Here is a 13,161-nt window from a genome sequence, read left to right on the forward strand (position 1 = left end):
GTGACCGCGCATTGGATAAATGCACAAAACATGAAATGTGAGAAAGCAGCGCTGGCATGCAGGCGATTTATGGGTCGACATACGTATGACAGTATTGCATCTGAGCTGGACAACATTAACTCATCTCATGGCCTATCGTTTAAAATCACATCAACTGTAACGGATAATGGCTCCAATTTTGTCAAGGCTTTTAAAGTGTACCAGCCACCACCTGAGTCAGATGACTCTGAATCTGAGGAGGATGAGGTGACTTTTGTTTCGATTGGGAATGTGCTGCAGAATGGTGCTGGTGATGCTGATGATGCAATTTCTTTATCGCCACATCAGAGATGTGCATCGCACACAATGAATCTTATCTCTTGCACTGATGTGGAGAAGTGGCTATTGTCTGAAGCTGCAACAAAAACCATCTACAGAAGTGCCACCACAAAATGTGCAGGGCTGTGGAACAAGGCCAGTCGTTCCACAGTGGCTGCTGAGATTGTGGAAGACATTATTGCAAAGAAGCTACTAGTACCTTCCACAACAAGGTGGAACTCGTTCTATTATGCTCTGGGGAGAATTTCAAAGATACCTGTGGTGGAGCTGAACACAATCTCATCCACATTACAGTTGAAATGTTTCAATGAGAGGGAGCACCAGTGTATCAGAAAGTACTGTGCAGTCATGAAACCACTTACTGTGGCACTGGACATTCTTCAAGGAGAAGACCATTGTTTTTATGGCACACTCCTACCCACACTGGAATCGCTGATGACCAAGACTCTGGCTATAAAAAATGGTCTGCAAATTCTTGTTGGGCTACCAGATACAGTTGTCCAGGTAAGAGATGATATTTTCATTTGTGTTTATCTTTAATGAAATGTTTTACTCAATTGCTTTTTATATTGTGCTGTGCTGTTCACATGCAAGTGAATGCTGTTACAGTTACAGATACTTAACCCCAATAAATAAATAAAATAAATACAACGTAGTAAAATACACACTATTTACAAATTAAAATACATTCTATATAAAACTACAGCATGCTGTTAATATTTAATTAATTTAATGTTGAAACAATGCATACTTTCTCATGCAAAAATGTTTTTTGCACTTTTACTGTGTCGTTATTACAGGCAGTCAAAACAAGGTTTGCACATGTCCTTGGAAGTGAAGATGCTTTGCTGGCTGCTGTGACACTACCAAAATTTAAGCTTCGTTGGCTACATGACCAGGCGCGGAAGGACCTCGCAAAGGCACGTCTGCTGGTAGAGTGTCGAAAACTTCTCCCTGAGCAAGATCAGCTACAACCAGGTACCAGCGCCACCAACACAACACAGCACGCGGGTTCTAGCAAAGAGGATGAGTTCTTCTCCTTTGAAGAGAATGAGGACATATATGCCACTGCTGAAGGTGAGGTAGCCGAGTACCTCAAATCAGGAGCAACAGGGTTAGACTCTCTGAATCATTTCCCAATGATAAAGAAACTCTCTCTTAAACTTAATGCAGCTACTCCTTCAAGTGCCCCAGTTGAAAGGCTTTTCAGCCTGGGAAACCTGATTCTCACTCCAAAGAGGAACAAGTTGTCTGATCATAAGTTTGAGAAGCTTCTCCTCTTGAGGTACAATCGTTGGTTTGATGGAACCAGAGTTGAGTAGTGCTCATATGATGATGATGTGTTGCCTTCAGTGGTGCTCTACAAGGTAAAGTAGGGTTATTTCCAAGTGAAACTTGGGCTTCTGAAGCACTTAAAATACCATTATATTTTATTTATCTACATGGCCTGTATGGAGGCAATATTCTTTTGGTTTGACTGTTTATGAAGCTGAAAATAGTTATTATTTATTTTATTTCTGTTTGTGGGGCTGAACATACTACATACTTGTAATTAATTTTATTTCTCTTCTCTTTCTCTGAAAATACTTTTATTACTGAACATGAGGTCTCCAGTTGGTGCAATTCAGCAGTTAAGTTTACAAAGTTAAGTTCAGTTAACTTTACAAAGAATGGACAAACCTCACCGTATTTATGTTAAATCATTTTTTGCACTACATGTTTTTGCACTTTGATACCTACTTTGATACCTACAGGTCCTAAATTGTCTGAGGTACGGTTTAATGTTGGCACTACTAAAAGCATACTTTCTGTCCATTTAAATGGCAAAAATAAATATCTTTCAAAAGTTTCAACACACTGTATGTTGTGTTTTGTGATCCACTGCTTCTTCCTAGTGATACTACGTACAATGATTATACACTGCTGTAACAACCCCAGAAGGATGAGTTTGCATTTGTAGAGGGTTGAAACAATAGAAATAGATTAAAACACACAGATAAAAAAGTGACACATAAAACAAACTTTGTTAATTTCTAATTTACAGTGGGGCAAAAAAGTATTTAGTCAGCCACCGATTGTGCAAGTTCCCCCACCTAAAATGATGACAGAGGTCAGTAATTTGCACCAGAGGTACACTTCAACTGTGAGAGACAGAATGTGAAAAAAAAAATCCATGAATCCACATGGTAGGATTTGTAAAGAATTTATTCGTAAATCAGGGTGGAAAATAAGTATTTGGTCAATAACAAAAATGCAACTCAATACTTTGTAACATAACCTTTGTTGGCAATAACAGAGGTCAAACGTTTACTATAGGTCTTTACCAGGTTTGCACACACAGTAGCTGGTATTTTGGCCCATCCCTCCATGCAGATCTTCTCGAGAGCAGTGATGTTTTGGGGCTGTCGCCGAGCAACACGGACTTTCAACTCCCGCCACAGATTTTCTATGGGGTTGAGGTCTGGAGACTGGCTAGGCCACTCCAGGACTTTCAAATGCTTCTTACGGAGCCACTCCTTTGTTGCCCGGGCGGTGTGTTTTGGATCATTGTCATGTTGGAAGACCCAGCCTCGTTTCATCTTCAAAGTTCTCACTGATGGAAGGAGGTTTTGGCTCAAAATCTCACGATACATGGCCCCATTCATTCTGTCCTTAACACAGATCAGTCGTCCTGTCCCCTTGGCAGAAAAACAGCCCCATAGCATGATGTTTCCACCCCCATGCTTCACAGTAGGTATGGTGTTCTTGGGATGCAACTCAGTATTCTTCTTCCTCCAAACACGACGAGTTGAGTTTATAATAATAATAATAATAATAATAATGGATACTTTATTGATCCCCATGGGGAAATTACTTGTTTTTCTCTGCATTTGACCCATTCACTCAGTGAAGCAGTGGGCAGCCCACTAAACAGGCGCCCGGGGAGCAAAAAGTTCTACTTTTAGTTCTACTACCAAAAAGTTCTACTTTGGTTTCATCTGACCACATGACATTCTCCCAATCCTCTGCTGTATCATCCATGTGCTCTCTGGCAAACTTCAGACGGGCCTGGACATGCACTGGCTTCAGCAACGGAACACGTCTGGCACTGCGGGATTTGATTCCCTGCCGTTGTAGTGTGTTACTGATGGTGACCTTTGTTACTTTGGTCCCAGCTCTCTGCAGGTCATTCACCAGGTCCCCCCGTGTGGTTCTGGGATCTTTGCTCACCGTTCTCATGATCATTTTGACCCCACGGGATGAGATCTTGCGTGGAGCCCCAGATCAAGGGAGATTATCAGTGGTCTTGTATGTCTTCCATTTTCTGATGATTACTCCCACAGTTGATTTTTTCACACCAAGCTGCTTGCCTATTGTAGATTCACTCTTCCCAGTCTGGTGCAGGTCTACAATACTTTTCCTGGTGTCCTTCGAAAGCTCTTTGGTCTTGGCCATGGCGGAGTTTGGAGTCTGACTGTTTGAGGCTGTGGACAGGTGTCTTTTATACAGATGATGAGTTCAAACAGGTGCCATTCATACAGGTAACGAGTGGGGGACAGAAAAGCTTCTTACAGAAGACGTTACAGGTCTGTGAGAGCCAGAGATTTTCCTTGTTTGAGGTGACCAAATACTTATTTTCCACCCTGATTTACGAATAAATTCTTTACAAATCCTACCATGTGGATTCATGGATTTTTTTTCACATTCTGTCTCTCACAGTTGAAGTGTACCTCTGGTGCAAATTACTGACCTCTGTCATCATTTTAAGTGGGGGAACTTGCACAATCGGTGGCTGACTAAATACTTTTTTGCCCCACTGTAGTTTAATTCATTTCATCATTAACTTGCACTCGCACTACTACACTGCCATTTTAACCATTTTAGGTTCAGGCCATTAGGTGGCACAGTGTACTTGTGGCAGGCTAGTGCTAACATGTAAGCAAGCTAGAAGACTGGCATCCTTGCTGGGTATCCAGTTAGGGAAGCAACACATTAATAAGAGAATTCTGGGTAAAACCAAAGTTACTTTCCCTAGTAACTAGTTACTTTGAAAGTAACGAGTAACTTGAAGTAACTGAGTTACTTTTGATAGGACTAACTAGTAATGTAACTAAGTTACTAATTTAAAGTAACTTACCCAACACTGATTACAACAGACCCTGTGGAGCAAGCAATTAAGTTGAAAGTCTTTAAATGAAATTCTGTTAGTGTCTGTTCAGTTCAGCCAATAACTGGAGAAAATGTTTAATTTCGGAGGCTGATGATGGAGCAAAAAGTGAAAAAAAAAAAAGGTTAGATGTTCATTTAATAATGTCCTACTGGCCTAATGGACTGCTCTGCTTCCATTCCTAGCTACATATTTTATTCATGGACTTTACTCAAGTAAATTAGCATGATGCACAATTCAAAATAATCTTTATTTAGCTTATACTGCACCTGGATGCAACCTCTCCGTCCAGTTCATCCTCTGTGTGAAACAAGCTGTTTTAGCTTCCTTTAATGCTTCCCTTTAATATAAGAGTCTGCTCATTGTTCCTTTTAAATGAAAGGTACGAACAGCAGGTGAATTGGTCTTCTGTGCTCACAGTATAAGGTGTGAGCCTGAGAGGACCATGTAGAACTTTGGCATCATACAGAGCCAAAGGAAAAACCTTAAGCCTGAGCTTTTCTCTCGCAGTGAATAACATGATAGAAAATAAGCAAAATGGGAATTTTATGCTTCTTCTGACCTCTGAACTAAAAAAAGAGCCATGCACTTTAATCTAAGACTTTTATCTAAGAAATTTTATATTTGGGTTGTGAGTGGGTGGAGAGGGATTACTCTTTATATAAACTGAACTTTTCTTTCACCAGATCAACCTCTCTGACTTTTAGCGCTGCATCTCGAGAAGCTACAGTGAAAACAACAACAGTGTTGTTGCAAACCTATGCCAACAGAGATGACACTGAGTGGTGAGGGGGTGAAAACTACTGTTAAATAAATAAACATTAATTTAAGTAAATAAAAGCTGAATAAACTGGATCCAGAGTACTATATATATATATATATATATATATATATATATATATATATATATATATGTATATGTACAAATATATATATATATGTACAAATATACCTATGTGTGAGAACTACTTACCTGATAGCTGACATCAGAATAAAGGTGTGAAGCTGCAGCCATGCACTGGCTGCTGTTTGCAATTAGAAACTCTTGCTGTGAAGTGCATCTGTCAAGAAATTACAGGCACGGTTTGCTGCTTTTCAAGTAATGGTGCAGCTGCTGTGAGGGGTTGATAAAGAGGAGCAGCTACACCACTGTGTGAAAACATCATGCTTAACCCGACTGTCATTCACTGCATCGTTCACAAGTTAGAACATGTGGATGCTGCAGAACAGTGCTGAATTTTTGCACATTTATTTATCCTCTTAGAGTCCAGGATATCTAAAGGGTGTAGGACTCCCAGTACAGAGACTGGCAAATGTGGGAGGGATGAAGAAGGCATCTCATTGGCCCAAACATTATTCTGGAGCAGGAAAACAGGCCACATCATCCAACATCCTTTTTTTTTTCCTTTGGTTTATTGGGATGAAGGAAGATTAGTTTATTTATTTATTTTAATTGAAGTGGCAATAGGACATTGCAGGACTTGTGTGATTGTGCTTAACTGTAAACTCTCCATCGTCTGATTGCTGCAGCTCTAATGGCTTTCCACGAAGGCCTAACTCAACGCTACGAATCACAAAAGGAACTCAATGGTGTTTGTCGGAGTTGTGAAATGGGAGTCAACACAGTCGGAGGAGAAATCACGCGCCTGGTAAAAAGAGGATGATTGCTTCTGTTTGGGTCCTCAAGACTTCTCATCAGTGTCGTCTGATCCACATGAAAACAATTGACTCACTGGGGAAGAGTGAGAAAACAAAACAGCTAATGAGGGATTAAATGGAAGAAACACGGCTTTCTCACGAGAGACGACATGCGTCAGTGGGGCTGTGTTTTCTTCTTTTAAGATTAACAGGAAATAAATTTGCAGTTTTTTAAATGTGACTTATTAGATACAAAGACGTGTTAAAAACAAAAAAAAGAGTTGGATTACTTGAAAGCTTGAATTGTTGTGTACTTAAGTCCCTGAGGACAGTGACAGAGGAAAACGAGGAGGAGGATTCGGGGGGCGCTGATTGACACGGCTCCCCGCTGATGCCGGGGTCAAGTCAAGCTCATCGTTGTGTTTGTGTCTCCCCCTCTTCATTAAAAATCCATTACACTTGTGCTAATGGAGGCTTAATGAGGACAAGCTTGGTGGATCGTCCTTCATATGTGGCTCAAGGGAAACTAATCACTGCCTGATTCCCCCAATTGGGCTTTTTGGCAGGATGGGAAGAAAAAAGGCAGACGGAGCAGATTCACAGATGCTTGTTCTGGTGATTGGCAGCGCCCTCGCTCGTGGCGGTCTGTCTGAAGACGAGAGGTTCAAAAGGTTGGATCAGCACTGCCTGTTCAAGGTGAAATGCACCCACCTTGGAACCTTGATTTTTTTTAAAGAAGGTTCTTCTCTCTCACAGGCTTCGTATTTTCTTTTATGTGGATAAATGAGCTCATTTGGTGTATTAACATGCACACATGCAGCTGAGATGCTTCGACCTTTCAAGCAATAACATGCTGACTACAAGCATAATAAAATCAGCTCGCAAAAAGTTCAGCAGCTCCTCGACTCACTCCCCACTTTGAGAATCCTTAAAGAAATGAGCTTTGTGATGATTTCTGCCTCCCACTGCTGATTCCCAGACCCTGTCCCATGAAATTTTGTGAAATGAGCACTATGGCTGGAAATGCAAATAACCTGCTGCTTCCACCAAAAGTGAGAGAAATCCATTTCCACACAGTGGGAACGTTCAGGTGGAGGAGACGCAGCTGGAAAAGAGGAGGCAGATGCAGGAAAAGGGAAAGAATAATGTAAAGGAATCAGCAGAGACGCCTGTGTTCTGTCCTCAAAGCCAAAAAAGGAACAAAACTTCCCACGACGAATGTGACTGGAAACGTAATTATTAAGCGGTGATAATGTTTACGATGATGGGCAAATCCAGCCATCGGATTAGCACGGTGAAATAAAAATTACAATATGTTTATAGTCTGAGAATACGTAACTTCATCTGAAATGAATAATTAGGGGAGAAAGAAAGGACACTGCTTTTCACCCAAACATGTCAGGTAAGAGCCGATCAGCAGTGTCTTCTTCAACATGATATCTTAAATCTTATTGGCAGCACTGAGGAAAAGCTGCAAGCTGTGACTCAAGGTTACCTCCACCTTTACCGGGACACTCCATCGCTGTGACAGCCGGGCTTGGCAAATGGACTTTGAGTTAAGACTGGAATAATTTTCTGCTGTGACGCGTGCTGGTGATGCCAAAGATGAGAGCATGGTTACAGGAAAATTGATGAATACAATTTCTCAATAATGTTATTTATTAATACGGTACCCCAAACATAAAGGGCAGCTTTTAAATTTGAACATTTTAAATCATTTAATGATGTCATATACATTATGTACTGTCACAGTTTTTAGTATAATGTCAGTGAGAGTAGATATCCTGAGCAAGGAGGAGGGAAGAGAAGGAAACCACTTACATGTCCTGTTTCCTTCTCTAGCAGAATCCTGTTATGTCTACATTGTCTAAGCTTTGCTAAAATTCTGCAAACAAAAGAATCACCAAGATTTGCTTTATTATCATCACCCATCTTCTTCGCTTATCCCGTTCATGGTTGCATGGAGGCTGGAGGCCTTCCCAGCTGTCTGTCGCAGGGCCAACATAGAGGCACAGACAGCCATTTATGCCTATGGCCAAATTAGAATGATCAATGAATCTAACTCCACTAATTGCATGTCTTTGGACTGTAGTAGGAAGCCAGAGATGATCCACATAAACATGAGTAGAACATGGAAACTCTACGTAGAGAGACCAGATGGTGGATTCAGACACACGATCTTTATGCTGTCAGGCAGCAGTGCTAACCAGCCCAGAGTCATCACATAATCATTCATTTTCTTATACAGTTTTCAAAAGTATTTGGATTTATTGTTGTCTGTATTTGAGGCTTTACTGTTAAAATAAACTGCTGACTAATGATAATGATAATTTAAAATATTTACAGGCTTCTTCATTTATTCATAAATGAATAGAGAGTGTAAATACAGACAGGACATCCGAATAGCTTCACATCATAAAAAACCTTTTCACACCGTAAAAAATGACAAGAACACACACAGATGGTGCAAGTGAAGATCAAGCTGGTGCCACAGATGGCTCCAGTCCCATTTGCACGATTTGTAACAGACACTTTACAGTTTGACCTTTGTGTGGTTTACATGCATGTTAGACTTGTCTTTTTTCTTTTAGTCTTTTCTCTTATTTATCTGTTTCTTACAATTCTTACAATCATATCTGTTATTAACCTCTGTCTCTCTTCCACAGCATGTCTTTTATCCTGTCTTCCTTCTCTCACCCCAACCGGTTGCAGCAGATAGCCCCGCCCCTCCCTGAGCCTGGTTCTGTCGGAGGTTTCTTCCTGTTAAAAGGGAGTTTTTCCTTCCCACTGTCGCCAAAGTGCTTGCTCATAGGCGGTCATATGATTGTTGGGTTTTTCTCTGTATCTATGAAGCGCCTTGAGACGACTTTTGTTGTGATTTGGCGCTATATAATTAAAATTGAATTGAATTCTATTTTATTTTTTTATATTTATGAACATGTGTTCAAGTTGTGTATCATTTATTTAACTCTGTCAGTGGGTTCTAAGCTGCGCGTATAACTGGAGCAAGGACTGCTCAAACCGCTTTCAGTAGAGGTTTTGAGATGCGTGTTTTTTCTGCCTTAAATGTGAAAGCGCTGCTGCACATACAGGGAGTGCAGAATTATTAGGCAAGTTGTATTTTTGAGGAATAAGTTTATTATTGAACAACAACCATGTTCTCAATGAACCCAAAAAACTCATTAATATCAAAGCTGAATGTTTTTGGAAGTAGTTTTTAGTTTGTTTTTAGTTTTAGCTATTTTAGGGGGATATCTGTGTGTGCAGGTGACTATTACTGTGCATAATTATTAGGCAACTTAACAAAAAACAAATATATACCCATTTCAATTATATATTTTTACCAGTGAAATCAATATAACATCTCCACATTCACAAATATACATTTCTGACATTCAAAAACAAAACAAAAACAAATCAGCGACCAATATAGCCACCTTTCTTTGCAAGGACACTCAAAAGCCTGCCATCCATGGATTCTGTCAGTGTTTTGATCTGTACACCATCAACATTGCGTGCAGCAGCAACCACAGCCTCCCAGACACTGTTCAGAGAGGTGTACTGTTTTCCCTCCTTGTAAATCTCACATTTGATGATGGACCACAGGTTCTCAATGGGGTTCAGATCAGGTGAACAAGGAGGCCATGTCATTAGTTTTTCTTCTTTTATACCCTTTCTTGCCAGCCACGCTGTGGAGTACTTGGACGCGTGTGATGGAGCATTGTCCTGCATGAAAATCATGTTTTTCTTGAAGGATGCAGACTTCTTCCTGTACCACTGCTTGAAGAAGGTGTCTTCCAGAAACTGGCAGTAGGACTGGGAGTTGAGCTTGACTCCATCCTCAACCCGAAAAGGCCCCACAAGCTCATCTTTGATGATACCAGCCCAAACCAGTACTCCACCTCCACCTTGCTGGCGTCTGAGTGGGACTGGAGCTCTCTGCCCTTTACCAATCCAGCCACGGGCCCATCCATCTGGCCCATCAAGACTCACTCTCATTTCATCAGTCCATAAAACCTTAGAAAAACCAGTCTTGAGATATTTCTTGGCCCAGTCTTGATGTTTCAGCTTGTGTGTCTTGTTCAGTGGTGGTCGTCTTTCAGCCTTTCTTACCTTGGCCATGTCTCTGAGTATTGCACACCTTGTGCTTTTGGGCACTCCAGTGATGTTGCAGCTCTGAAATATGGCCAAACTGGTGGCAAGTGGCATCTTGGCAGCTGCACGCTTGACTTTTCTCAGTTCATGGGTAGTTATTTTGCGCCTTGGTTTTTCCACACGCTTCTTGCGACCTTGTTGACTATTTTGAATGAAACGCTTGATTGTTCGATGATCACGCTTTAGAAGCTTTGCAATTTTGAGACTGCTGCATCCCTCTGCAAGATATCTCACTATTTTTGACTTTTCTGAGCCTGTCAAGTCCTTCTTTTGACCCATTTTGCCAAAGGAAAGGAAGTTGCCTAATAATTATGCACACCTGATATAGGGTGTTGATGTCATTAGACCACACCCCTTCTCATTACACAGATGCACATCACCTAATATGCTTAATTGGTAGTAGGCTTTCGAGCCTATACAGCTTGGAGTAAGACAACATGCATGAAGAGGATGATGTGGACAAAATACTCATTTGCCTAATAATTCTGCACTCCTTGTAAACTATTACTATTACAACTATTAGGATCAAATCCTTTAAGAAGTAACATCAATTTTCAATGCATAATTCTGTCCAGCTTACAACTAAGAGCAGAATGTGTGCAAACCTAAGCTTAACCTACATTAACACTGAGAAATGCACTAAAATTGTCAATAATAATAATCACATTTTCATGTCTGCTGTGTATATTTATCTCCCAGACTGAAATTATAGCAAAAGGTGTCAGTTATGTAGTGCTGCTGGTATCATTACCCGATCATTGTTAGTGAAAGCAATGTCCCTGAAAACAATGTGCACACTATGATGCGTTATTGCAGCTACACTTGAGTTCTGTTCAGAACTGTGTGGCTAGTCTGAGCTCTTACATTTGGCACCTAAATGAAATGCAAGATGTTTACCACAACATCATATCTATGCACTGCACAGGCCGAAGCTGTAGAGCCAAAATACCAGAGAACAGGAGCAGGCTAAGATGTTCTTTGTGTGGACACAATGTATATATATCCAATATGCCTCATTCACCCATATACTTTTTTTTTTACTACGCTTTCTAACATTCGTTAGTATCTTGCCCAAGGATGTTTGGCATGCCGACTGGCACAGCCAGGGATCAAACTGCCAACCTGCTGTAACTCAGCAGGTAGAGCAGCTGGGGTTAACCTTTCTTTGTGCCACTCCAAAGAAAGGTTAACCCCCCAAACATTCATTCAATTTGTTACGATACGACCACCAACAAGGAATAGCACTAGGGGGAAATGACACATAAATAAGACATAAAACCTCTGCTAATTTTAGGAGATTCTGTTCTTAGCACTGTTTTCAAGCAGGGGGCACTACTAAATATTTAAACAGAGTTTCACCCACATAGCACAATATATCCTTTTTTTGTGGTGTAATTTTTCCTCAGTCTCTGCCACAGGATTAATGCACAATAAAGAATTTCTGCTTACCTCTTCTCTTTCATTTCATTCCTACACTGTGCATCATTCCTTCTTTCTAGCAGGATTTCTGAAAGCAGATCATGTTCAACTTAAATTCATTCATGGTTTCAGTCTTGTACACATTTCAAACAAGTTTGAATACATGCACAAGCAGCCAACACATAACAGCCCCTTCTCCTCTTTAGCTCTTCTTTCTTCTACTGTACCTTCTTTCACTGTCTCTCCACAGTTTAAATCACATTAAGGTCTAATAGGCAGCTTAGACGAGCACCCAAAGCACCACGGGCCATTACCTGCTCCATTTTAAGAAGAAGATCTCTGCAGCAATAACCGCCCATTACTGGAAATTAAGTCACCTGCCTTCTGGCCAGAAAGAGTAATGTCCAGAGATTGTCAGATTATCGAGCTTTCCACTGCCATCTCAGTGAGGATCCGGGGTAAGGGCAGGGTGGGGTCGGAAGACATCACAGATAATGACAATTTGGCTCCAATTCAGATTGGCTACTGTAACCACAGCTGCAAGTTCAAATCCAGCCTCAAGAGAAAGGTGAAGAGAATGACTTGCAACCGGTCTTTATGGCTGTTACAGGAGCAGGGCAGATAATTCAAAAAGTAAGTAATCAACTTTATTTGTACAGCAGTTTTCTTGCTTTGGAGAAATAAAAGACACAGAGATCATAAAACATCTGAGGATAAAGTAAAAATGTAAAATAGCTGGAGTGGAAGGATAAAACCCAGCTACATGTTAAATATTTATGAACCACTTCCTATAAAAGAAGAGCTTTAAAAGGTGCTCAGGATGGAGACGCTCAACAGTCTGGGGCTCTGTGAGCCTTGGTTTACTTTTGGTCACTAGTCAAGATGGTCAGAGCCGTGTCGACTGGGGAATCTAAGCCTTAATAGTCTAGATTGATATAACTTCAAAATCAGTATGGAACATAACGGGCAGCTTTGCGCTTCAGCTTCCAATAAATAATGTGTGCCAAGTTCAGACAGCAGGGTATTGTTGTCTGATGGGATTTTTCTTCTTAGATTATAAACTCGTAAACTCTTAGCAGGAAGCACTCAACCAAACTCACTGGTTCCGTTCATAACTTGCTGTCTTCAACCATCTGGATGACAGACCAACTTAAAATAACCAGTGGGTTCCTGCAGACACGTATTCATGAAGCAGTTCTTGTACTTTGAGGCATCCATCTCTTCCACTTAAACAACAGAGGTTTGCAGTGTTTTCCCCAATCTTATAAACAGTACATTTGCACAATGACTGAAACCAGCCCAGTGAAGGAACAATGGGCTGGGAGGTCAGTTCCTTGATCATTGCAAATTCTCATGACCATTGATCAACAGCCACTGATCAAACCTTATTGATCAGAGACCATTGATGGCCATGAGTACCAGCGAAACCAGCGTTCCTCCCTGTCCAGGATGTGTCATGGTCCGCGGCCCGGCGTCCGAGGTGC

The sequence above is a fragment of the Astatotilapia calliptera genome, chromosome 1 (genome assembly GCF_900246225.1).
Source record: "Astatotilapia calliptera chromosome 1, fAstCal1.2, whole genome shotgun sequence".
In the NCBI taxonomy this organism is placed as follows: Eukaryota; Metazoa; Chordata; class Actinopteri; order Cichliformes; family Cichlidae; genus Astatotilapia; species Astatotilapia calliptera.